The sequence below is a fragment of the Giraffa tippelskirchi genome, chromosome 11 (genome assembly GCF_054371585.1).
Source record: "Giraffa tippelskirchi isolate mGirTip1 chromosome 11, T2T-mGirTip1v1.2.pri, whole genome shotgun sequence".
Classification (NCBI taxonomy): Eukaryota; Metazoa; Chordata; class Mammalia; order Artiodactyla; family Giraffidae; genus Giraffa; species Giraffa tippelskirchi.
Window position 1 is genome coordinate 26,047,808 of NC_137285.1, and position 15,475 is coordinate 26,063,282.

A 15,475-nucleotide genomic window follows, 5' to 3' on the forward strand; every position below is an offset into this window, starting at 1 on the left:
CCAGAAAACTGGAGTGGGTAGCCATTCCCTTCTCCAGAGGATCTTACCAATCCAGGGATCGAACTCAGGTCTCCCACATTGCAGGTGGATTCTTTACCACATGAGCCACCAAGGAAGCCCCATTGTCAGAAGTGGGGTTAACTGGGATGTTGTGACTGCTGGGCCGCGATGTGGAGAGCCCTCGGGTGGTAGGAGGCCCTGGGCATCCTCAGGAATTGGGATGTGCTGGTGTTCCATGAGGGAACACTGGTGTTCCCTGCATCCACCCTGACAGCTCAGAGAAAAGACAAGGCCAGGGACCCTCATGAGCAGGTTGTTGATGAAAGATGGGGAGCGATGCTGCACTTGGACTTTCTATCTTGGGAGCATTTTTATTCTTCACCTTTGCAGCGACCTGGAAAGGCTCCCTCTGCTGTAGGCCAGCACTCACAAAGCTGTGGATAACTTGCCAGGCTGGGGCCAATGGAGGAAGGTAACCCTGGGAGGTGGTGTCATCGGCTCGGTCCCTGAGGGAAGCTCTCACCCCGGGTGGGGTGAGGAGGCTGTCACTCAGAGCTCCCCCCTCCCTTTGCTTCATGCAGCACACACAGGGTAGTGGGAAAGCGGAGGACATTTTTAAGCTCTGGATGAAAATCCATCAAATTTCTAAGTGTCCCCAGGTTTTCTGGTGCTTGGCACTGGCCAGAGTCCAGGTCTGTAGCTTGGACCTAAAGAATCTTGACCTGTCCCTGGTGGAGACTGTGACCCATGAGCAGAGAATAGCCTTGGACTCGGGTTACTTGGGACGTCACTGACACTTCTGTTCAGCCATGATGGAACTGGGACCCTCGCCCTCTGCACCCAGACTCCAAATGTCCCCAGTGCTGCCCAGCATGGGACAGGCTTGGGAGCTGGACCGTCCTTACCACAGTTCTGTTCAAGTTCATGCTCTTGCCAGCTCCCAGTATGTCACTGGTCCCCAGTGATCCTGGCAGAGCCTGGAGAACGGAAAAGGAAGTACCTGCATGGATTAAAAATGCAGCGAGGCTTTGAAAGCCATCAAAGTCAATTTCAGTTTCAAGAACAAAACACATTTCATGGAACATCATTGCAATTACCTTGTGTTATAATGTCAGCACTTAGTCCCTCTTAGCATCCTCTCCACCTACTCATTTCTTATGCATGATCTTAGCGCAGAGTGACAGCTGCCTTAGTTTTAATTAAACGCTCGTAATGTTCAAGTGCATTTAGAAGGGAAAGGGACATGGTTGCCCTTTGAGGATAATTATGCTTGTGTTATAGCCCATGTACTACACCCCAGGCGGTGCGCAGCTCAGCCATGTGCCCACCGTGGACCTTGCTAGAGCTTTGCTGCCCACTGCAGGTGCTGAGTGGGTCCAAGAACAAGTGCCCTCCCGATCAGGTCATCCAGACCGTCTACATCCTCAAGACCAGTGTGAGGTCACAGAGTACCTGTAGCCCTTCCTGCTGAAGCCCTGATGGTCACTCAGGAAGAAAGCCTGGGGCAGTGCCTCACAGTCTGTGTACCGGGGTGTCTCTCTCTCCTGGGATCTCTGTAATGTTGACCAGAGTCACAAGTCTTTTATTCCCAGGGAACAAGCTGCCCCTGAGTGGTCAGAGCATTCCATTCATTCATTTATCATGCGTTTTCTGAGGACCCAGACTCTGACCTTGGTATTGAAGATATGTGCATTGCATTGTGTCCAACTCTATATGGCCCCACCAACTATAGTCTGCCAGTCTCCTCTGTCCACACAAATCACAGCAAAACAGACACATCCTCTACCCTCAAACTCACAGGCTAGAAATGGATACAGAAAAGGAGTCACTAATCTAAAAATGCAGAATGGCAGACTGTAATGTATAATGGAACAGAAGATGATGGAAGGTTTGGGAATATATAACAAGGAAGTTCGGGGAGCTGACATCTGGAGGACGTGCAGCCAAAGGACAGGGCATTCCAAGCAGAGAGAACAGCAGGTGCAAAGTTCCTGAGGTGAGAGGATGCCGACCATCTAGATACAAAAGTCACTGTACCCAAACCTGACACTGATGCTGGGCTAACTGCACAGTGCTTGCTGTTTTAAACACATCTCCTTGTTGGATCTTCACCCAGACTGCAGAGTCAAGAAAACTTAACGAACACATTAATAGCATGTCCATACTGCAGGTGAGGTGCTGAGGCTAAGTAACTTGCCTTTGTTTATACAGCTCATGAGTGGCTGGGCCACAGTCTGAACCAGGCCATCTGGCTCCTGGTGCTGAACTGGAAGATCTCTCAAAGTAGCTTGAGCTCTAAGTGGAGAAGAACAAAATGTGCAGGGACTGGGTGTAGGCAGGACCAACACCAGAGGAAGACCAGCAGGCCATCATATCTCAGGATACTTTCTATCATTAGCAACACCAAACCTAAACCAAACCAACTTACATGAAAAGACACTTCATTGGTGCACTTAGCTGGAGAGTCTAGGGTGGATGTCAGGACTGGCTTGATCCAGGGACTCCCATGAAATCATCAGGACCATTCTTTCCTCTCCTTCCCTATGGCTGGCTCTGTCCAAAAACTCAAATCTCCTCCTGATTCATGATTCAAAAGACTCAAAAAATGCTGACCATCTTGTCACAGCCATTCAAGCTGAAGACCAGGGTTTCTTCTGTCTAGGCTGGAGAGAGCTGGCTTGAGTCACACAACCTTTCCTGAATCAATCACTGTGATTGAGATGGAAGCTCTAATAGGCCCAGGCCTGGAAGGTGTGACCCAACCCACAGAGCCCACATCTGGGGTCCTGGGCAATAGGGAGATGCTCCAGGGGTGAACAGAGCCCAAAATAGGGAAGAGAGAAAGAGAAGCTGGGCAACAACAAACAAATGTCATTCTCAGGCCCTTCAGACAGGTGTTGGTTCACAGAAGGGGCCCCCATATGTGGAGGCAGGGAGAGACTAAAGGAAGACACAGACCACTCCAGACTGGTAGGTTAGTCAGTTCAGTTGCTCAGTCAAGTCCAACTCTGCGACCCCATGGACTGCAGCACACCACTGCACTCCCTGTCCATCACCAACTCCCAGAGCTTACTCAAACTCATGTCCCATCAAGTCAGTGATGCCATCCACCCATCTCATCCTCTGTCATCCCTTTCTCCTCCCGCCTTCAATCTTTCCCAGCATCAGGGTCTTTTCAAATGAGTCAGTTCTTCGCATCAGGTGGCCAAAGTATTGGAGTTTCAGCTTCAGCATCAGTCCTTCCAATAGAATATTCAGGACTGATCTCCTTTAGGATGGACTGGTTGGATCTCCTTGCAGTCCAAGGGACTCTCAAGAGTCTTCTCCAACACCACAGTTCAAAAGCATCAATTCTTTGGTGCTCAGCTTTCTTTATAGTCCAACTCTCACATTCACACACGACTACTGGAAAAAACATAGCTTTGACTAGGTGGACCTTTGTTGGCAAAGTAATGTCTCTGCTTTTTAATATGCTGTCTAGGTTGGTCATAGCTTTTCTTCCAAGGAGCAAGCATGTTTTAATTTCATGGATGCAGTCACCATCTGCAGTGATTTTGGAGCACAAGAAAATAAAGTCTCTCACTGTTTCCATTGTTTCCCATCTATTTGCCATGATGGGAAAGTGATGGGACCAGATGCCATGATCTTAGTTTTTTGAATGTTGAGTTTCAAGCCAGCTTTTCACTCCCCTTTTTCACTTTCATCAAGAGGTTCTTTAGTTCCTCTTTGCTTTCTGCCATAAGGGTGGTGTCATCTGCATTATCTGAGGTTATTGATATTTCTCCTGGCAATCTTGATTCTAGCTTGTGCTTCATCCAGCATTTTTCATGAGGTACTCTGCATATAAGTTAAATAAGCAGGGTGACAATATAGAGCCTTGACATACTCCTTTTCCTATTTGGAACCAGTCTGTTGTTCCATGTCCAGTTCTAACTGTTGTTTCTTGACCTGCATACAGATTTCTCAGGAGATAGGTCAGGTGGTCTGGTATTCCCATCTCTTTAAGAATTTTCCACAGTTTGTGGGACTGGTAGGTGGTAGATTTAACAAGCAAGGGGACCTACACATGGCTGTCTTAAGTGGCTGTAAAATGAGTAGATCTTCTCATCCACCTGCCAGAATCTTATAAGTTTATACAGAGGACATAACAGGGTTAAGTCCAGTCACGATCATGCCCAGATGGTCTCAGCCACACCTTCCCTCTCACAGCTGCTTCCTTGAAAATGGCTGCAACTGTGGGAACAAGGACAGAGAGTACCTTTCAAAGACAGACAGGGCTAGGAGTCTCCAGTTGTCCAGGGGCCAGCTGGCAGGTAAACCCATGGTCATATCCTCTCCATGACCTCCTCCAACTAGAGGGAGGATGTGCATGCATGCTAAGTCGCTTCAGTCGTGTCTGACTCTTTGCAACCCTATGGACTGTAGTCCACCAGGCTCCTCTGTCCATGGGATTCTCCAAACAAGAACTTTGGAGTGAGTTTCCATGCCCTGCTCCAGGGGATCTTCCCGACCCAGGGATCAAACTAGCTTCTCTTATGTCTCCTGCATCGGCAGGCAGGTTCTTTACCTCTAGTGCCACCTGGGAAGCCCAGAGGGAGCGGGGCTCAGCCCAAAGAACAGGATGTGTTCTCTGAGCCTCTGGCTCTGGAGAGGAAGGTCGGAGGGTGGTTCTGAGGACATGCCAGCTCTAGAGGTAGGAGGGCTGTGGAGTTACCCCAACAGCTCTCCACCCACCATGTGCTCAGTTTTAAGCCTCAGAGCCCAGGGTGGGGAGGGGCTTTACACTGGGGGCTCTCAAAGGGGCTGCACATTAGAATCACCAGGGAAGCTTTTGAATGACAGGATCCTGGCACCCACCTTCAGAGGTCCTGCTGCAGTTGACCTGGGGAACAGTCTAGTAGTCAGAATTGTACAATCTCTCCTGGCAACTCCTCCAAGCAACTGAGACTGAGCCACGTGCCATCCTTCTCTGCATGCTCAGATAGTATCTCCACGCCCCAAACACCATCCAAGGATCCCACTCTGTTTTAATTCATTTTGTAATAAAACTGTCGGTTCTACCACCTACTTAGCTTTCTGTTGATTTTTCATATCTTCCCTGGGGCTTCTTCAGAGCATCCTGGAAGAAATCAGTATGTGACCTGAACAGTGCCTTTTTTCTTTTGCTCTGCTGATTTGTTCAAGATTTTCTGGGTGGAAGCCACACTATTGTTGTGGCCAGATAAGTCCTGATTGGTCAATGACTGAGAGAGGTGGTCAGAGAATTAGCCTCTGGGATAGTCCCACGTGGGCTTCCCAGGTGGTGCAGTGGTAAAGAATCTGCCTGCCAATTCAGGAGATGCAAGTGAGATGCAGTTTGGATCCCTGGTTTGGGAATATCCCCTGGAGTAGGAAATAATAACCTGTTACAGTATTTCTTGCCTGAAAAAGTCCATGGACAGAGGAGCCTGACAGGCTACAGTCCATGGGGTCGCAAAGAGTTGGACACACTGAACACACACACATAGTCCCAAATGCATTTGGCACAATTGGCCAAAGATGTATACTCCCATTCTCTCCATCCATCCATCCATCCATCTGCCCACAAGGACCAGCTTATGCATGCTACTGCAGGTTGTCTGTGGGGAGGGAGCTGATGGTCCAGGATCCAGAGGCATCCAGACCCACAGGCCCCAGGAAAGGATGAAGGGAGGCACTTCCTGTGACAAGACCACACTTGCTTACTGACTTAGACTGGGCATGGTACAATCAGCTATTTTGGATGTAGAAATAGAGATTAATCTGGATGCTTACAAAAAGCTTCATTTTTGCAGGGCTCAAAATTTGAATCTGCTGCATATTGGGTGAATGAGAAGGGGATTCTTGAAAATGTGCTCCTGCTACTGATGAATCAGAGCACCAGGTTGCTCTCCCTGAGCAGCTAATGTGTGGATGGAGAAGAAAAGCCAGGACATGTCAGTGAGGGTCAGCCCCATTAGCCCTGTGCCCCGATTTCTGGAATACAAATGTACACATTAAGTGTTTAGCAATGACCTGGCACCATGAATGCATGCAGTAGGTTCTCAGCAATGACCTGGGACTGTGGGTGTATACAGTAGGTACTTAGCAGTGACACAGATGTACACAGTAAGCACTTAATGATGGTCTAGCCCTGTGGATCTGTGCAGCAGATGCTCAGTAATTACCTGGTGTTATGAATGTATACAGTAGGTGCTCAATGATGGTCTGGTCAGATGCTTGGAGGGGTGTTGTGATATAGGGGGTGCTCCTAAAACCCAGGACAAGTAATGCACCCTCCAGGTGAGGAAAGGGTTCTAAAAACCATCTGCCGCAGCAGAGGTCACCTGTGTCAGTGAATAAAGTGACAGCCTGGACCACAGAGGCTCTTATACATCACATGCTCCATCGCAGGTGATCCACTAACAGCCACTGCATTCTCTGGGCACCGACTCTGTGCTGGTTCTCTTCTGAGTACGCTCCCACTAAAGTGTGAGAAGCACAGGGCTGTTAGTCACCATGGAAGCAAGTTTATTTATAATAGGGAAACATCCAAAATAGCCTCTATTTTCAACAATGTGGTACCGAACACCTAGAAATCCATATAAGATGCTATTGATCCTACAGGCCACACCCAGCGAGAGTTTGCAAAGAGGAGCCAAGAGATCCATTCACTGTTAAAGGCTCCCTGCTGACTCTGATCTTCACCAGAAGAGAGACCATCGTGCTAGAGGGGATGTTAAATGAGGTGAAGGCAAAGTCACATCATGTTATTAAACAAAAACACAGGTTACAATAAAGTGCCTAGAGTCAGCCTATTTTCATTTAAAAGACTGAACTATCTGTGTGTGTAGTAGTAGAGGCACACACAGGCACACTCTGCACCAAAATACCTCCAGTGGTTCTCTCCTGATGATGTGATTATTTTTTTTCTTTCCTTTTGTTTTTATTTATTTATTTTTGGTTGCACTGGATCTTCGTTTCTTTGCTCAAGCTTTCTCTAGTTGTGGTGCAAGGGCTTCTCATTACAGCATCTTCTCTTATTACAGAGCACGGGCTCTAGGCACACGGGATTCAGTAGTTGTGGTTCCCAGGATCTAGAGCATGAGCTCAGAAGCTGTGGCACACAGGCTTAGTTGCTCCTCAGCATGTGGAATCTTCCCAGACCAGGGATCAAACACTCGATCCCTGCATTGGCAGACAGATTACTTTCCACTGTGCCAGAGGGAAGTCCTCCTTCCTTTTATTTTTTAAAAGAGCTTTATTGATATATATCACTTAAAATCTTTCTACAATATGTATCTTGCAATAGTTACTTTGAAAAGTACCAGATTACCTTCCAAACACAGTGGTTGGCAACTGGATACCAGGGAACGTACAAACCAAGCGGAAAAAGAGTGGAACCCAAAACTTGATTTTATTCCCTGATTAAAGCCATGACAATAGATGCTAATTGGAAGTGAGTTTAAAGAAGTATATTGAGCAGGAGTTTGATGTTCACGGGCTGGTTGTAAAACTGCTCAAGCAACTACTTGAGAAAAATTTTAAACCAACAAGGGTATATTGTGCTGTTGACATAAAGTTTGATCCATATTTCAAAAAAAATAAATCATGTGTGGGAATGTTTTGCTCGGCAAGCAGCAGAAATCTTTACCTGGCTGGGAAGAGCACACAGGCACAGGCAGAAACATCAGAGAGTGGATCCCAGAACTTGCTTGCTCCTGGCAGAACAGGGTGGTAACGAGGACTACAGGACCCCAGGGAGCACTGAAGCAGGCGGAGAGACACCTTCTGATCCCAGCATCCTCAGCTGTGAGTGGGGTCAATTAGGCTCCCTGCCTGCAGCCTCCAGCTTGTAACCAAGCACCAGAAAAGACAAAGAAAGCCACTCAAACCAGCAATGTGAAAACGCACTTGTCAAGACTATTAATGCATCTGCTGGATCCTTCCTGGGCTGCTGATATGCATCACTCACTGATGCCCCAACTTCCTGTCTCATAGGTGCAACACTGCTGTGGAATGAAGCTCACAGGAGCAGCCAGGCAAATAAAGGTGATGTGTGGGGGAGCCCTCACTTCCGACCAGGCCCGCCACATGAAAATCCTCACTGTGGATTGCTCTTCTCTGGCAACTACTCTTGCAGCCGTAGGTGGAGGGACACTGGGCAGGAGCTGCCCTGGAGGGGGTAGTGAGAACACTTGGACTGGGGCCCCAAGGCAGGTGAGTTCTAAGCCCCTGCTTCCCCACTTATGGTCAGGGAGCTGCATACACATGGCATCCCCTGGGAGGCTGGAAATGCAGAATCCCAGGCCCCAGGCCCCAGCCTGAGCCCAGGAATCAGCATCTGCTGTGTCAGCAGCCCCAGGGGACTTGTGAGCACACTGTTCTCTGAGGAGTTAAAAGGCAGCTGTTCTGTCCAGTCAGCACAGCACAGGAGGAAGAAATGCACCTGTTGTGGCTCCATCAGGTGGGGTAAGTCAGTCATGAGCAACTGCAAACCGCAATCCACAGGAGCTCACACAAGGCAGAAGCTACGCTCCCTCACAAAACCCGAGTGTAGAGAAATGTGGTCCAGGGCTAGCATCATTGTTCATGGTCATAAAAGAAGGAGGCTCCTCTATTTTGCTTCTAGGAATTCCTCAATGGCTGATTCCTCTTCATGCTCCAAAATGGCTGCTTGAGCTCCAGCCCTTACATCTACATTCTCCACTGCCTTATCTGACTCTACTCTCCTGACCTTCTCCAGCATCTCCAAGCTTTGGGACCAGCTTCACACAAAGTCACAAAAGCTACAGCCTGTGTCCTTGGATGAGTGCTAGGAAAATCAGAATAACTCCCAGCAGGGCCAGGTGTGAGCATTCTGTGTGCCCCATGCTCCCTACCCCATGTGCAAAGAGCCTGCCCAGTGTCCATCTATAGGACACAGCAGGGAGAGAAGGGAGAAAGTCAATATACTTAGGAAAGCTCTCTCTCCCCCAGAGAATCTGTAAAACTAGGAATAGAACAAAGGGACAGATCTGTTTGCAATGTAATTGACAAACACCACTTATTAAGCTAATAGAAGCAGAGGAGGCTCCAGAATATCCAATTATGTGAGTAGACTACACAGGATGCAGCAGTCAGGCCATTAGCTCATTTATCTGGACAGACTCCATAAGGTCCATTATTCTTCTTGATTTAATCCCCTCTAAGGTTGCCTGGTGGGTGCATGGGGTAGGGGGTGGAGGGACATAATCACATATGTCCAGGGGAGATATGAGGGCAGCAAGCAGTGCCTCCCAGTACCAGCACATCCTAACAGCCCATCTTCCTCCCCACCCCTTCCCCTTGCTAGGAGCTGACTTTACCCACAGGCTCTGACCTAAGTGAGGAGCCAGTATTCTTGCAAAGGGTCTCTCTGATGGTGGCTTATCTTTGGTTTCATCTTCATTCTCTCTGAAACATTTTAGATGACTTACCAATTTCTGCAAGAGACCAACTGATTTCTCTGGTACTGTATTTTCAGTTTTCTTCCTGCCTGTCTGATTCCTTATCTGCCTCCATCATTGTCTCTCTTCCACATGACCTCTGAATGCAGGCATTCCTCCAAGGTTCAATTATTGGCCACCTTCTCATTGTAAACTCTCTCTGAATTTCAGCTACCCCTGTGGTCCGAGTATCACGTGAATAACTCCCATTTCTGCATCTCTAGCTCCACTCTTTCTCTAACTTCTGTCCCCACTGCAATCCTGCCAAGTGATGTCCTGCACATGTTCAGGGTGCATCTGATCATTTGATCTCCCAACACCAGCTCCCGCTATCTTAATGGCAGCCCCATCCTCCCAACACCCAGATCCCAAATATCAATGCCTTCTTTGACTCTTCAAAATGCATTCCTGACCCACATCCAATCCAAGACCAACAGGCTTTCTTGGATCTGTACCCAGACAAAACAAATGTCATTGATGGCATTTGGTGGCACCAAGACAACTAGAATCCTACTAGATTGAGTCTCAACTTGCTGAAAAGCAGAGCTATCTCTAGCTACTGAACACTGTTCTCTGATAAGAGACAAGTGGGCAGTACTCTCCGAAGGTCCTGCCTTGGGATTCATAAATATCCAAAACAAATCCCATGTTGAGGTGGTGTGGTTGACGGGAGCAGTATATCAAAAGTCACTGTCAAGACTTTCTGGTGGTTCAGTGGCTAAGACTCTGCACTCCCAATTCAGGGGGCCTGGGTTCGATCCCTGGTCAGGAAACTAGAGCCCACATGCTGAAATGAAGAGTTTTCATGCCACAACTAAAACTTCCACATGCCAGAAGGAAGATCAAAGATCTGTGTGCCGCAACTAAGACATGGTGCAGTCAAATAAATAAATAAAATTTTTAAAAATTTAAGAAAAAGGTTGCTGTCATATCTTAGCCAGTTGGCCACTGAGTACATGCAAATAATATGCCCCAAACCAAAGCATCCAGGAGTTCCACACACAGGAAACAGGCCTCCGAGGTCAAAAGATGCCATGCCTCCACTGGAGGTGCCCTGATCTATACGAGAAACAATCTGGAGCATCTCAGCAGTTAATCACCTGCCTCCTACCTGGAAGATGGCTGAGTTCACACCCCTGCCACTGTGATATATCACTTTTGGTAGAAGACCTTCTACAGCTAAGAAGTAATCATGATGCAGAATTAGAAACCAAGCCGATCATCAGATTCATTACCCGGCCCCTCATTTGGTCAATAGCATCCACATCCGTGCATGCTGGGGGTTGGATGATGGGGGATAAATTCTCCCGATAGTCAGTACTGATGGCTGTGACCCCTCATCAAAGAAATGAGTGGCTCAGAACTGCACCCAGAGGATAAAGGCATTTTTAGCCGAGTGGAGCCCATGTATCACAACCAAGGAGATTTACTTAGTCTAATGCTGATCTCCTCATTCTAATGGTGATCGCTTACCGAAAGCTGAATTAAATTGTTTCCAAGATAAGGGCAAACACCCTATTACCCTTCTGCCCTCTCTGCTCATTGATGGCCTCTGAGGAGAGCCCTGAGGCTCCATCTGTGGTAGGAGAGGCCAGAGCCGTATCTCAGAGCGCTCAGCTCCCTGTCTCTGGAGAGGCCAAAATTCTATAGGATAAAACCATTCTAATGGGGACGGTTCAGTGTGAAGACATCTTCCAGGACTTATTACTCCACAGATTCCCAGATGTCAGCATGAGCATCACCTGGCATGTATGCACGCTAAGTCTCTTCAATCATGTCCAACCCTTTGCTATCCTATGGACTGTAGCCCATGAGGCTCCTCTGTCCACGGGATTCTCCAGGCAAGAATACTGGAGTGGGTTGCCATGCCCTCCTCCATGGGATCTTCCTGACCCAGGGTTCAAACCCGCGTCTCTTATGTCTCCTGCATTGGCAGGCACTAGTGCCACTTGGGAAGGCTGAGGTTGTGTGGCAACCTGGAGGGCTGGTTAAAACCTAGATTACCAGGCTCCACCCCCAGAGCTTCTGCTCCAGCAGGTTTGGAGGGCAGGACCAAGAGCCTGCATTTCTAATGTCCATGAAAATAATAAAATATCTATAATAGGAATAGAAAACTGTTTTATTTGAGCCCAACTGAGAACTCTAGCTCAAAAGACAGCTGTTCACATAATTCTGAGGAACTGCTCCCTAGAAGTATGGTTTGCAGCACAGTTTTATGTCTTGTCAGAGAAACAGAACCTCAAACAAGTCAGAGATACATTCCTTCAAGATTTCCAAAAAAAAAACCAGATCAGCAAGTCAACACAGCCTTGACACCTGGGAAGGGAGTCATTATTGAAGCAGGACCAACACTGGTGCCCCAGAAAGGAAGGCATTTAATCTTTATTTTTAACTTGGACATTCTTTACTTTTGGGCAATGCACCCTTTTCTTTAATAATTAAAGCAAATGTATAACGTGTGTTTGATAGGCCATAAACCAGTTACTTTAGTTAGCATAATATTCAAGTCAACTCATGCAAAAGCCAGGATGACTTCCCCAGTCCTCCATATGTAAACATTTCTTTTATCACTAACAACTTCCCAGGTGATGTTGATGCTGCCGGTCCAGGGACTCCACTCTGAGAACCACGGGATTTAATGCGAGAGGAGCCACATTCCAAGATGGCACAGGACCCAGGGCTCTGACCTCCCCAAAGAGGTCAGACCCAAAGAGCAGGACCTCCAGGGCTGGTCACTGACCTGAGGTGGGCATGAAGTGAAAACCCCAGGGCTCCTGAGAGACGCAGCCCTGGGTACCCTGTGGTCAGAACTGCTCTGGCCAATGTCTCTCTCCCACCCTGGGCCTCCCACTGGCCCAGACTTACCTGCCTGAAGCACAGGGCCCAAGCCATTTGGCCATCATGGTTTTACCCAGGGTTGTGTGGCAAAACTCCCTTCACCTCCTCCCCACCCCCGCAATTACCATTCCTCAGAGGTGACTGCCCCTCTACATGGTTAGAGAATGCAAAAGTAGTTTTAAAAGGTAAAATGCTAGCACTGGAATGTGGGGAGCATACAGGGGTGGGGTGAAGCCTCCCAAGCCTGGTGCTCACAGGCCTGGCCCTCCCTCCAGCATCCTTGGGAATCTCTCCGGACTGCTAGGCAGGAAGCAGTGGTGCTTAAGTCAGCCTTGCTCTTGCTTTAATTAAGTTCCCCTCTTGTTTCATTTATTAACCACCCTGTTCTCCTTCTGCTCTGGGGTTTCAGTTCACATTTTAAAGGGGGCAGGTCTCAAGACGGCAGATGGTTTCAGAGAGCCTGGCCTGGGGCCTGCTCAGGACTTACAGACTCTCTCAAATGTGCATTAACAACATAACACGGTTTTGTCACATCCCATGTCTTTCTTTATCTCTTAGGTCTCAGAGCCAGGCTGGAGTTCCGTGTGCGATGGTCAGGAGTGCCCCCCACCCCCGAGTTTCTGCCCCTCCCATGGGGACATTGCACCCACCTCCTGCTGTCCAGAGGTATGTCTCCTTGCAGGGGGCTCCTGTGAAAGGGGCTGCATGGCTGAGTGTGGTGGCAGCCATCCTGAGGAGCAAACAGGGATGGAGGAGGTGGGGTCATGGTGGCACTTGCCCGGGAAGGGTGGGGACGGGAGGAGGTGGGGGTCACGGTGACATGATAACAGAGAAAGGAGCATTAGAGGTGACAAAGGCCACAGCTTCATGGATCACAGGACTCACCATCTGCCTGCCCCTCTGCAATCAGGATGACAGACATCCCCAGTGGTTATCAGGGGGAGGCTGAAGGCAGCCCCTCCTGAGTCAATCTCAGTCACCCTGTGGGTCAGTGTCCTCTGGGATTCCTGACCACACCATCCTTGTCACTCGAGATTCCCTTCCCCTATGAGCTCTTCCTCCCTCCCACAGGTGACCTCTGCCACTGGGTCCTTCACATCTCCAAAGCACCTGGTCATGCCTCAGTCTACCCCTCGTCCTTCAGTGCAGTGGCTGACATGGTCTCGCTCACTGGAGGGTGAGTTCTCTGGAGGCTGGACTTTGTCTGCACCTCTGCAGCCCCAAAGCGCAGCAAGGCGCCAGGACCTGCGGGCTCTCAGGAAGTGGTCACTGAACGGATGAAGGACGAGCACCTGTATGAGCCTGCAGACATGGCGCACATGGATCCAGCCCCTTCCGAAGGACGGCGTAACAGCCCCAAGGAAATTCCGGGTCAGAAGGCCTAGCTCCTGGCACTGACAGCTTCTCAGGACGGCAAGTCCCTGAGAAACCAAGGGCTGTTCCCGCACGTCAGCTCTTAGGGAAGCTGCCGCCGCGAGTTTTCATAATGTTAATACCGTTAAAACACCTGAATCTGGGAAATAAAACTTCATGAATGATTTAGGTTCAACCTTTTAGATCCTGGAAAATCTGTAATTGAAAGGAGCAGCCGCCGACAAATCGGTATCAAATGTGCTACTTTTAAAGGGATGGTTTATTTTTACTTTAAAAAATAGAGCAACAAATGATGAAATAAATGATGAAATCTTGGGAGAAACTCCTCTAGTAGGGACTCTCTGAGGACTCGTTAACCAAGCTGCCAGGTCTCCTCGTCAAAGGCAGAAGGAGCGGGGTACCTGCAGCGCAGGAGGCCTGGGCAGGTGGGGGATGGTGTCCATACGCACGCATGCACTACGCACGCAGGCACGCAAGCACGTGACTCCTTGATGCCCCGCCCCAACCCGCTCCCCCCGGGGGCGGGGCCTGCATGGGGCTTCACCTCCTGCATCCTCTAACCACCCAAGGCTCCACGTGGATCACACTTCCCTCCACCCCCCTAGTCCCTGATCTCACTTGGGAAAACTGAATGTTCTCTGGTGCTTTCTGGGGAGTCTGAAATCATGACCAATAAATAGAGATAAGAAAGCAGGTGGAAGACAGCCCATTAGGGCTCCGGAGGAAGCATCTGATCCCATTAGTCACTGAGCATTGAGCTGTTGGGCAGGAAAGAGAGGCCTAGATTGAATCCAAGACATGAGGGGGTGGAAGTGTCCTGAGGAGGCTGTGTTGCATCTTCCAGCGCAGCTTCCGGGGCTCCTGCTTCACTAGCCCAGGGAGGGGACGGTCATCCTAATGACACTAAGAAGGGAGTGAGAGAGCTACCCAGAGTCCGGCTCGGCCACGTGAAGAAGAGTCAGTGCTGGGTGACATCAGAGTCAGGGGTCTGTCCAGAGAGACCAGCTGGACTCTCTCCAGGAAGTCAGACCAGGGCCGTTGTGTCACCTGAAGGACACAGGACACGGGAGGGCACAGCGGCAGCACCCCAGCCATGGTTCCCCAGAGACGCAGAAACACCCTCCTCATCACAGCCCCATCGTCCACATGTCGGCCTCCTCTGGGGACCAGGTCCCATGGAGAGCAGGCAGGTCATGGGCTCAGCTGCCTCCTGGGCCGCAGTGCGTGAAGAGGGGGCAGGGAGCAGAGATGGGGGGGGGGCACGAGGAGGTTGGGAGTGGGGGTTGGGTGTGCCCAGGCTGCTCTGGGCACAGCTAGGCCAATGGTCCCCTGGGTACTGGGTCAGACGGGGCAGCAAGAGTCTGTGCTGGAGACAGACTGGGGCCCTGTCTTTGGAGCAGAGGATCTGGGAGCTGAGGTTGGGAGGTTCGAACTCTTTCCTGGCCAGGCCCCTTGGCTGGGGACAGGCTTCCTCACCCGGCAGCACTGCCTGTTCTCACTGATGGAAGAGAAGGGGAAGTGACCCTGACCCAGGAGCAACTCCAAGGTTCCCAGGGGCTGAAAAAGCCCGAGAAGCCAGAGCCACCTGTCAGGTTAATTTACAGTGTTTGGAATTCATTACAGAATAATTGTCTTATTGATTTGCTGCAGATATATTTACTGTTTTTCTTTGCAGATTGGAAGAGTTATAGTATAGATAAAGCAATTTTAATTGTGCCAGTGCCTTGGAAATTTGAAAGCTGCTGGCACTTTAAATATTTTTAGTTTTGCAAAAGGGAAATGACCTTCTATGACAAAAT

General features: G+C 49.3%; 1 long non-coding RNA gene across 1 annotated transcript; it reads left to right on the plus strand.

The window, feature by feature from the left end:
• The first annotated feature begins 1,493 nt into the window (after window positions 1–1,493).
• Window positions 1,494–13,856, plus strand: LOC145526652 (uncharacterized). Its single transcript, XR_014069050.1, has 4 exons — window positions 1,494–1,996; window positions 12,050–12,209; window positions 12,861–12,968; window positions 13,374–13,856. It is a non-coding gene; the product is annotated as an uncharacterized LOC145526652 (long non-coding RNA).
• The last annotated feature ends 1,619 nt before the right edge of the window (window positions 13,857–15,475 follow it).